The sequence below is a fragment of the Artibeus jamaicensis genome, unplaced genomic scaffold (assembly GCF_021234435.1).
Source record: "Artibeus jamaicensis isolate MK-2021 breed Jamaican fruit bat unplaced genomic scaffold, CSHL_Jam_final contig_548, whole genome shotgun sequence".
Lineage (NCBI taxonomy): Eukaryota > Metazoa > Chordata > Mammalia > Chiroptera > Phyllostomidae > Artibeus > Artibeus jamaicensis.
The window spans coordinates 559,822-571,334 of NW_026521883.1; the positions used below are offsets into that span (position 1 = coordinate 559,822).

At 48.6% G+C, this 11,513-nt stretch overlaps 1 long non-coding RNA gene across 1 annotated transcript; it reads left to right on the forward strand.

Moving 5' to 3' along the window:
• Positions 1 to 732: 732 nt before the first annotated feature.
• Positions 733 to 3,162, forward strand: LOC119057122 (uncharacterized). The gene is made up of 3 exons (XR_005083999.2): positions 733 to 1,465; positions 2,155 to 2,376; positions 2,788 to 3,162. It is a non-coding gene; the product is annotated as an uncharacterized LOC119057122 (long non-coding RNA).
• Positions 3,163 to 11,513: the final 8,351 nt, after the last annotated feature.

Here is an 11,513-nt window from a genome sequence, read left to right on the forward strand (position 1 = left end):
CCTCTGTGAAAAACCTATCGTGCCCTGATGAACTCATGGATTTTTTCACATTTAACTCTTGTAGTAAGGAAAATACTAAAGGGTATACAATTTGCCACTCAGAGAAGATAGATATAAACATGACTGAATGTTTTAATCTAGTCTGCATAAGAGTCCAGATTGCTATCGTTCAGTCCAGGGCACAAGATGCACTTGACTGGTGAAGACCCCATAGGATCAGGCAGACAAACACATACTTCTGGATCCCTGAGTAGGACATCGAGTTTCTCATCCTGACCACGGAGATGAGAAAATGGCAGCCCACGCCTGCCATTAGACACCTCTGAGTAGCAATAACTAGAATCATCCAGTGTCTGGGATCTGGTTCATCATCTGCATGTCATACTCTCCCACCAGCTTCACACAGGTGAAACACTGTGTTCAAGTTCTCGAGAGAAACAGAATTAATAGGAGGTTGTATAGAGAGAAAGATTTCTGATACGGAACTGGTTTGTGTGACTACGGAGCCTGAGAAGTCCAGGGGCCTGCGTCTGCAAGCTGGAGACCCAGGAGAGCATTTCATGCTGTTTAGGAACCCGAGAGCTGTGGAGGCTGTGGTGTGGACTCCAGTCAGTCTTTGAAGGCCTGAGCACCAGGAGCACCAAGGGCCAAAGAAGATGGATGTTTCAGCTCAAACAGGCAGGCAAAGAGGGAGAGAGAACACACCGACTCCTCCTGCCTCCACCGATTTGTTCTGGGCCCTCAATGGACTGCGTGATGCTCGTCTGCAGTGAGGACAATTCCCGTTACTCAGTCTACTGATTCAAATGCCAACCTCTTCTGGAAACACCCTCACAGACACATCCAGATCATCTATAACCAGATCTCTGGGCATCTTGAGGTCTAGTCAAAATGACACATAAAACTATCACAAATATCAAGGGTGGAAGTAAAAGGCTAAAAATCACGGAAAGACCTCAGAGAGTGAGATGGGAACAGTATATTTTCAATTACGTATGTATGTATGTATGTATGTATGTATTAGGGTGGGGGGACAGAGGAAGAGAAACATCAACATGAAAGAAATATCAATCAGTTGCCTGTCATACTTGACCCAACCAGGGACCAAACCCTCAACCGAGGCATGTACACTGACCGGGAATCAAACCACTGAACTTTTGCTTTGCAGAATGATGTCCAACCAACTGAGCCACAGTGACTGCGGCAGGAACAGTACATTTTCAATATAGACCTTTCCACGGTTTTAGTCCCCACTGCCTGAGCTGCTGGGAACACTTGTTAGCACAAATCTACGATCCCACTGGGAAGCCTGAAAGACTTTGTCTCAAGGCACAAATACTAAAGCTCACAAGGGCTTTTGTAACATCATGAAGTGCGTTCTGGCCATGCGAAACTGCTGCTGCTGCTCAAACCCAGAGCCGGTGCTGTTCTCGAAGACAGCTAAAGACTCGCATTCTTCTGCAAGGTACCCACGCGGGTAAAACCATGACTGTGACCCTTCTCTGCCACCATTTGTGGCCACTGATACTGTGCCCTTGTCTGGTGATGCACTAAAGTCTGTACTGGTTAGCACGTGCTACATTAACTATCTACTTTTCTATAAAATGGGAACAAATAAAGTGGGTCACTTTCCCACTACGTATGCAAAGCACTGAGTCTCAAAGCCAGTTTTTCCTCTGGCCCATAGCCAGTTTTCCGTATGTTTGTTGTTCATTTTTTCTTAAGGCATGAACCTGGAAAAGTAAATCTAGAAACCTCTAGGCATGAAAAGACATAGATGAAGTTTGAATTCTTAGCAAGCGACGTTAGTGTATTTGGGGGTGCAGGGGGGATCTGTGGAGGGGCCGTTGGAGATCACTGTATTTGCCCAATAGTTGCCAGGAGCTTTAACTGTCATTCATGTTGGCTTCAGTTTAAACCCCCAGGGTGATCAGTTAGTAAATCAGTGGATGTTATAAGAGCTTAGGGATCTAAGAATCAGAGAAGTTACTATGGAAGGAAGTGCAGGGACGCCCCCTCCACTGTTCCCTGCACCCTCAAGACCTGTTTTACTGGAGTAACAGAGACCAATGCCATTCTTGGGGACCTACTGGCTTAACTTGCCTAAATCTATATAAGTAAAGATACCCTTAACCAAAGAAATCTCTTTTTCAGCATCATTTTGACCACGGAAGCATTCCTGTCTATGACAGACAGAGCACATTGCCGCCGAAGCTCTTGCTCCCCTTCACAGTGTAGAGTTGTTCTTGGGAAGTGGCTGCCCAGCCAGGGACTATACAGTCAAAGAACTTGTCACAAATGCAGAGGGTCTTCAGTGAATGACCTCCCAGTCCCAGAAATCATCCCTCTTGCAAAACGAGGCCCATCGAGGAATGTGTGAGTAAAACTGGTTAAAAAGCAGACGTGCTTTCGGGCGTCACATGTCCCTCCCCACCTGCTGGCTGAGTGCAGCCGGCAGGGCAACACTCGGCGCCAAGCATGGAAGACAGCAGAGCCTCCGCCAGCCTGGACCCCTGAGTGCCTAGAGAAGGCAGTGCCGCTGCACTGTCAGGCACCCGGAAAGAAGTCCTGGGACTTCTTTAAACTGCTGGAGTTTGCTTGTTACCTCGGCTGGGCTGCTCTAGCTAACCTGCTGACCTCGACTCGCAGAGCAGGAGCCCGGGCATTGCTGTCAGGGCAAATGAGAGCACGCTGCCACCCCACATTCCATCCTGCAAGCTCCACACAGCCCCCGAGTTCCAGGTTATTTCCACAATCCCCTTGATCAATATTTGCTTTTGATTCCAGGAAGGTATTCACTCCGTAAGCTGCCACCGAACCTGAGATGGAGGGTCAGCCCACCAGAAAAGAAAGAGCTTCAGCAGTTTGGGTTTGCAGAGCCTCTGTGGTAAGGCTGCCAACTCAGCAGACACTTTTGCTTTCCTCCTTAATGTGCACCCTGAAATCCTCACATACCACCGTGTGACTCTGATCTTGTCCGAGGTGCATGCGTTCAGTTCCTTCAGGCCACAGGTGACAGGGTCTGTGACCCTCTGAGTGGCCTAAAGGTGCTGACTCCAGTACAATTTCACACATGGTCAGAAAATACATCTCCCAAACAGGCTTCGTTCTCTTCACCAGCCCTTCCTCCAAAGAATCCCTGGGCAGAATCTCAACCCAGCTTTCAGCTCATAAATTTGTGCCTTACATGTCGAGTTCTCAGGAGGCAGAAGGCCCAACACCGGTGTCATGCTATGAAACATCATGTGAGGAAACCCCTTCCTTTCTCAGCAGTCACGTCTAGAAGCTTCCTGGAGGGTCTGCTGAGCAGTTGTGGTATAATTACCTCGTAAAGGCAGCGATATACCAGAGCCCACTCCCATGTCTTGAGATAACTGATTGGCTACATCTCTTCCCAACTCCACATTCTGTGATAGCACATTGCTAGCTAGCGTCAGCTCTGGTGAAAGTATTTACACCACAGAAACTGGCACACACTACAGATCAGAGCTTTCTTATGTCCCAGAGAACTGACTGTGAACAGGAATCAGCACAACCCTGTGTGAAGAGGAAGGCTGCAGAACCACCCAGCAGACAAGAATCAATGGAATGAGTTCTGGCTGGCTGCCTCTTTTCTTCTCAGAAAGGACAGGGACATAGCACCAAGCCACAGAGCCCCGTCGGGGATGTTCAGTGACATTGTTCTGAATTTAATGAGAAAGGAGACCAAGGGACAGTGAGCTTGCATGGCAAGTAACGCACACAGTGCTGAACCACTGCAGATGCCTGGGCTCCAAAAGGGAGATTCAGCCCTGACCGATGGGGCTCAGTTTGTTGGGCACTGTTCCACAGAGTGAAAGCTCACTGGTTCAATTCCCAGTCAAGGCACACATCTGGATTGCGGGTTCAGTCCCCGGTCCAGGTGCATGCAAGAGGCAACCCATCGATCATTCTCACATTAATGTTTCTCTCCCTCTCTTTCTCCCTCCATTCCCCTCTCTCTAAATTTTTTAAAGCCAAATTCATCATTTTGGATGCCACAACATAGATCCTACCTTAGGAATCAGATCCTAATTACTTGCTCTGCCACTCACCCAGGCATGTAGCAGGTCTTCTGAGGCAGGAGGAGGAAAGGAAGAGAACTAAGCTCATTGTCAAGCTGTCAAGCTGGGTGCTGAGTATTTCACATGGGTTAATGCAGTTGACCTTCACATAGCCCAATGCCTTAGGTATTAGTATACCCACTTTTCAAAGGAGGGAAATGAGGCTCCAAGAGGTCAGAACCGTACCTTGCAGGAGGTCACACAGTGATAAGGGTCTGGGTGTGAATCTGGGTGTGTCTGACTCAAATGTCTACAGTATTTTCATCACCCCACATTGCCAACAAACCCTGTGTTATTTACCTGAGGAACCGCTATAAAAGCAGCAGCACCTGCTTCCTGGGAAATGCAATGACAAATCTGTGTTTTTCTAATAGCAGCTTCATTGTGATATAATGCTCATACCATGAAATTTACCTTTTAAAGTGCTGAATTTTTAATCCAGTCACGGAGTTGTGCAACCATTACCACTATCTAATTCCAGCACATTTTCAGTACCCCGCTCATCACTGAGCGGTCAGTGATGCCCCGTCCCCTCCTACTGCAGCCCCTGGCAGTCACTAAACACTCTCCGTCACTGTGGATTTGCCTGTTCGGGACAGTTCATGTGCCGAAATCACACAATGTGGGGCCTTTCGTGCCTGTCTTCTTTTTTGTCCAGCAACGTAGGATAATGTTGGCAGAACTGTTTTAAAGTTCATGGCATTCTGCAGATAAAATCCAGTGAGTTGAAAGGCAAACCTATGCAGCTTTTATTCAAATGCCAGTAAGCAACAGAAGCAAAGCAAAGAACATGAAGAATTGGCATCAACATGGTTTTTAATTCAATTCTACTATATTTATTGTCTATTATATGCCAGCCACAAAACAGAAAAATCCAAGCTCTCGCAGACCTGACACTATGGGGGGAAGAAACAGACGGTGCAACAGCAGTAGCAGTTGTAGCAGTAGCAGTTGCAGTAGTTAGAAATGGCACATTAGAATACCTAGGGTCAAATATATGGTGACGGAAGGTGACTTTGGGTGGTGGGCACACAATGCAATATGAAGATCATGTATCACAGAAATGTACACCTGAAACCTATATAATCTTATTAACCAATATCACCCCAATAAATTTAATTTAAAAAAATTTTTAAAGACTATCTTAATTACTGTGTGTTAAAAAGATAAGAGCAGTTTGGGGGGAGCATGGATGCTGAAGGCATTTGAGCAGCCTCCAGAATGCATTCCTTATTTCTCTCTCGTGCACACACACACACACACACACACAAGTGCCTTGCCGCGACTCAGGTGGTGCTGTCCTAACGCCGTCTGTGTTTCCAGCTACGTGACAACAGCAGGTACCCCCAAGTCCCCGTGCCGCTGTGTGCCTCTGAAGGTGAGTAGGCATCTTTCCCACCATGGGTAACAGACCAGCTGGCAGGAACCCTCCCTTGATCTGTGACAGTCCATCCTCCCCCAGGCCAGGCTCCCTTACTCTCTGAAACCCTGCGCTCAGAAGAAGAGGGGGAAGAAGTTCCTGCTCCCCTCATCTTTTCTTGCCAGAGCAGCAGTGAAGAGGCCATCACCGCAGCCAAAGGCAGAAGTGTGCGCTGCACCCTCCCCAGGCCCCCTCACTCTCAGCCACATCCCAGGCCTTTATCAAAGGTCTGCAGGGGTTCTTGCCAAATGTTCCCAGGCATAATGTTCGCCTTGACGTGAAACTCCCTGGAGCCCGGTGAAGCTTCCCCTAGCCTCCACATTCTGCCATTTCACAAATTCATCATCTATTCCAGCTCTCCAGTTGTTGTAGGTGCTGTTCCTAAAACACACTTTTTAATCCCGTATTTATTCTTATAAACATAATCAGAAACATTCCAGCTTTTCCTCTCAGGGAACTTCGCACCTCCACCACCACCAAGAGCCCTCGGGCTGTAAGAGCCTGCACCTCTGACTGTGGATGGGGCCGAAAGACATCCTGCTTTTCTTCCACCAGAAACAGGCTGCTTCTTCCACCAGCAGTGCATACTGCTGTACATATAGTTAATCCTGATTTTAAAACAGCTTCTCATTATTATAAAAGTACTACACGTCATTGAGGGAAAATGAAAAAAACAAAGGAGAAAAGCAGAGTCACTCCGTCCTGGGCAGTGCCTAAGGTGGCCCCCAGAGATCCTTCCTCCTCGTACTCACGTCCCTGTGAAATGCCCTCCCCTCACCTGTGGGCTGGACCCAGTGACTCACTTCTAATGAAAAGAATACAGAAAAAGTCAGGGGTATCACTTCTGCGGTCAGGTGTGCAGAAAACAATCAACGTAGCAGGCCTGAGACTGTTATCCTTAGAAAGGCTGCTTGCGAGGTCCATGACTAGCATCCGGGAACTTGGAGTTCAGGGGGAAAGGTCCCCACCAGAGACCCTGGTGAGAAGAAGCTCAATGCCGGAGGGGGCCTGTGTGACCAGGCCCCGGGCACTGAGCCTCTCCAAGGGTCTCTGGTAGACAATGTGTCCCACGAGCTGTCACAACTCACTGCTGGGGGAATGCAGCGTGTCGTGAGACTCCACCGGGAGAGGACGCTTGGGCACTTGGGCCTGGTTTCCTCCAGACTCAGCCTCCTGCACGTTTTCCCTTTTCTGGCCATGCTTGGTATCCTCCTGCCACCAAAAATCACAATTGGATAGCCATGACCACACAGAATAAGACAGTGTGCTGAGTCCTACCCAACCTGGGGCCGGGTCTCGGGGGTCCCTAACACCCCCCACACATTAGGCTATCAAAACAGTATGACCTCTCTCTCTCCACCTCTGCAGCGCCCCCACCACCACAGCTGATCGCTGCGATGACTGACAGCCTGCGTGCCGCCTGGTGAGAGACGCTGACCCAGAGGACCTGCGCTAGGTCCCTAACCTAGAAAAATGTCGAGATAATAAACATCTGTCACTTTAAGCTGCTAAGTTGTAGGGTATTTTGTTACACAGCAACAGATAACTAACATATCCTTCACCTAGAGATCACTACTGTTTATATTTTAGGATGTACTTTTTCAAAGGTTTTTCTACACCCATATATACGTACAATAAGTGTTCCAGTTAAAAGTGAATTTTTTAAAAACACTCTATAAAGTCAAGGCATGGGGCAGAAGTATAGCATTTCCCTTCATGACTAAAGAAATTCTTGCATTGCACAATGATAGCTGGTATTTCTTTTTAAGTCAAATTGTCCTTTGTTCTGGAAAGTAAGGGGAGTGGGAGGAAAGGTCTCTTGAGTGGCCCTTTGGTCACGCAATCTTAAGATGCTGTTCAGAAATGGGGAGGTTTCAGACATTAAGTTAAATCACTCGGCATAATAATGTAAATGTTGTTATCCTTCGTGTGGGTGGAATTAATTTCTACAAATTATGTTTCCTTTTAGGAAATCAGTTTTCCTCTCTGCAGTGGGATTGACAGCAAGGGCTCCTGGGAGGAAAGATAAGCTTAAAAACACCCTTGAGAGGGGAGCGATAAGCCAGTCCTTGCAAAACGGTGCTGGAGGGAAACAACAAATAGAAAAAAGCGGCCTGGGCGGGCCGCTTCGAGCCTGAGGGTTCTGGGAGCAAACACATCCGGTACCCAATTCTAAGTTCGTTCTTTCCCCCCCGTGCGTTACGCCCAAGCACTCAGGGAAGTTTTATTAATCATCACAGCTCCGTCTTAAGCTGTGTTTGGGGAACCGAGGGAACCAATTGCTGTCCATGTTTCTGCAAAGCTTCAGGAACCAACAGCCTCGAAAAGCTGGCTTCCAGAGGTGACCGGCCAAGGAGTGAAGGGCCAGGGTAAGGTGATGAGAGACAGGGGAGGGGAAACTTCTAGAAGAAAAAACCTCTTTGTAATCAAGCTGGATGGGGGATGGAGCCGCTGGGTGTGACTATTAAAGGCAAGCGTAGCCTTTTGAGGCTAGAGTAAGCTGAAAAGTCAGTGGCACACATCTTTGTCGATAATAAATTGCAAGGAAACTGAAAATACTACTTACAGCCTACTTAATTCACTTAGCAATATGTTGTGTCTTAAATTTTTTCTACAATGCAGTTAGTACTGGCAACTCAATATCCCATCATATGGGAAAATCATAACTTCTCTTACCAATTTCCTACTGTTGGACATGCACGTCATTTATAAATTTCCACCATTATTATAACCAATGCTGCAATGAACATCCTTGTACTAAATCTCTGTCCAAAACTATACTGATATCCTTATAATACATTGCTAGGAACGGCACTGTTACATCAAAGATATGAGCATTTCATGAGTTGGGATGCATTTTCCAAACTGCTTTCCAGAACAGCATGCCAACTCAAACTCCTGCCAACAGGAGCTGAGAGTGTTCTTTGTTTCACCACTTAGTCAAAATTGGGTATTATCTCTGTATTATTTTTACAACATGGTACACATTCACGTCCTCATCCTCGCTTGAACGTACGATAAGATATGGTCGAAAACAACCTTTTCATCTAGTTCTTATGTGCAGCCCAAGTACGAACAACACACGTCACTAGGCCGCCCTCGGCACCGCTAAAGCAGCAGCAAGAGAGCCAACAACCAGAAGCGTCTGTCCCTTGCTGCTCACTTCAGTCGCCATTTCTGAGATGCGTACAGTCCTGTGCAGCATAACGACCTTTTAGTCACTGATGGACCACGTGCATGGTGGTGGTCCCATAGGATGAAAAATTCCAGTTGCCTAGTGACCACCATGGCCATAAAGATGTCCAGTCCTGAGCAGCCATGGTGATATCCAGTCCTGACACAGCTGCCCTGGCGTTGTAGCCACCGTGACGTCATACTGGTCCTGAGGTGTAGTTCAAGGCATTACCCACATTTGTGGGGATGCAGGTGTAACCAAACCCTCTGCCCTTTGAGGGGAGTGTGAGCAGGGGGGGATGACAGTGTGCCTGAGAATGAAGGCAGAGTCAAGGTGGAGGGATGGGACTGACCCCACCTTGGAGAGAAGTGGAGGGGTGCAAAAGGGGGAAAGTGGACCATGAGATGGAGCTCTGACCGGGAGAAAACGGCTGGAGCCAAAATACGAAGTGTGTTCACGGGCACGTGGAGCACAGGCCCACCTGGCACACAGGGACATGGGAAAGACAAGGTTAAAACGAAGGTTGAAGGCTGCGACTGTAAGACTCTAAGACGGGACACTCTGGAAAAGCACTACGGAGATGTTAAAGGGCTGCCAAGGGCTGTGAGGAGAGAAGGATGAATAAACGGAGAACAGAGGCTCCTTGGGGCAGCAAACTCACTCTGCCAAAACTATGACAGCAGACAGCACGTCACTGTGAGTCTGCCCAAACCCACAGGTCACCCGGTGCTGAGGGCCGCCCCTCGGGTAAAACTGCACCCTCGGTGCACCGCTGCGGTGCGGGTGCGGAGGGTGCCCACGGCTGTGCACGCTTTCCACTCAATTTTTCTGTAAACCTAAGACTACGCTAAAAATAAAATCTTATTTCAAAAGTTGGGGCCTGTAACTAAAGGCCTTGCAAGCAGCGCTAAGGACGGAGCCTCATGCTGAAGCCCACTGTTCCCCCAACTTTGCTCACACGCTCCACTCATTAAAAAAAAAATCTCTCAGCACTCACCCTAACAGAGGTACATGCATGTATTTACATATAAATTATGCCTTACTATATTAACATCATGATATATATACACATATGTGTGTATATCTATGGATACAGACACAGTTATAGATATAGGCCTCTAAAGTGAAAGACACAGAAAACCACGTAAGGTGAACAGGCTGAGATTACAGTATTAACATGTCTGGCAGACTGTGACGGCTTTGCACCTGCAGAAGCACGTCCTCAAAGCGCAGCACGCACTCCCGGACGAACCTGGTCTGTAAAGTCTGCGTTTCAGAATGTCTTCTCGGTAACCTTCCATCGTGTGGCCCACTTCTTGCCAGGGCTTCTGGGCTCGTCACTGCTGTCCTGTCGTCACGTGGTGGAGGAAGGGCTCACGCCAGGCCTAGCCGGGGCGACCCCCTGCGGTTGCTTGTTTGTGCTTGTGGCCAAGTCTAAGGCCGCTGTCCGTGTCGGCGGGCTTCTCTAGTCAAAACCAGGCACTGAAGCCTCATCCCCAGACTCACACGTGGGGCCTGAAGATGCATCCCTGTGCCACCCCTCCGCACGCTGACACTTCCCCGGAGGGTAGCCAGAACCGCGGGAGACCCAGCGAGCACGCTGGCATCAGGCCACAGGTTTAAGGCGAATGAAGATATAAACAGACGTTCCTGGCCTTTGACCCTGCCCTGCCTAGAGGACTGCTAAGGCAACGATCTCCCTTTTTGATACGTTGAGTGGGAGACACCAGTGGTACATCCACAAAGAAAATCTAAAAGGAAATTGGTGATATGGATCTATAATAGTATATTGGGCTGAATGGGGCCCCCCCGCCAAAATTCATGTTCACCTGAAACCCCGGAATGGGGCCTTTTTGAGATAGAGTCTTTTGCAGATGGAGTTTGTCAAATCTAGGTGAAGTTAGAGGGGATGAAGGTGGACCCGGACCCAATGGCCGGCGGCCTTCCCAGAGGAGAGGAACGTGGGCAGAGAAGCAGGGAGGGAAGGCCACGCGAAGACAGAGCAGAGACCGGAGCGAAGCAGCTACGAAGCAGGGAGCGCCACAGACCGCCAGCCACCCCCAGAAGTCGGGGTAAGCAAGGAAGGACTGCGCCCCTGGAGGGTTTGGAGAGAACATGGCCTGCCGTTCAGATTCTGGCCCCCAGAACTCTTAGAGCATAAGTGTCTGCTGTTCCGAGCTACCCTGTTTGCGGTGCTGTGTTAGAGCGATCCTGGGAAATGAGTGCGGGCAGAGTCATAACCAGGGAATCGGTGCGCGAGCAGAGGTCATAGGTGGTGTGCGGTCATCCTTCCAGAAGACTCGGAGAGGGGAGGCATGATCCAGACCGGAAAGAGGGCAAAGAGAAGGTGAGACCCTGGACACGAACTCGGAAAATGGGAAGGAGCCTTTGGCCTGAGGAGAGCGGATTGGCTGCAGGGACAGAGGGGACGTGGCTGGGGTAGGTGGCGGGAGAACTTTGAAGGAGGATGGCGTCATCCTTGGAGACAGATGCCCCGCCCCCAAATATTCAACAAAATGGGAAATGAGAGAAACTCTTAGCACATGTGTGATCAGTGATCATTGCTCACCACTGTGTTCCAAAGAAAGGAAACGCTGAATACCAAAATAGTCAAGCGACTCCACCACCATCAGCTAGAAAGTTACTGGGTCAGAAGTGCATGAAGCGGAAAAATTAAGTTCCAGGACAGCATGAAAAAATTCAGCTGGAATATACCCCGATCTACTGAAATGATGGCCACTGGGACAGCAGGGGGACTTCCACACTCTGTATCCCATATTCTGAAGTGTGTGGCTTTTTCCCATAAGCATTTATGAATTTAAAGTGGAGAAATATA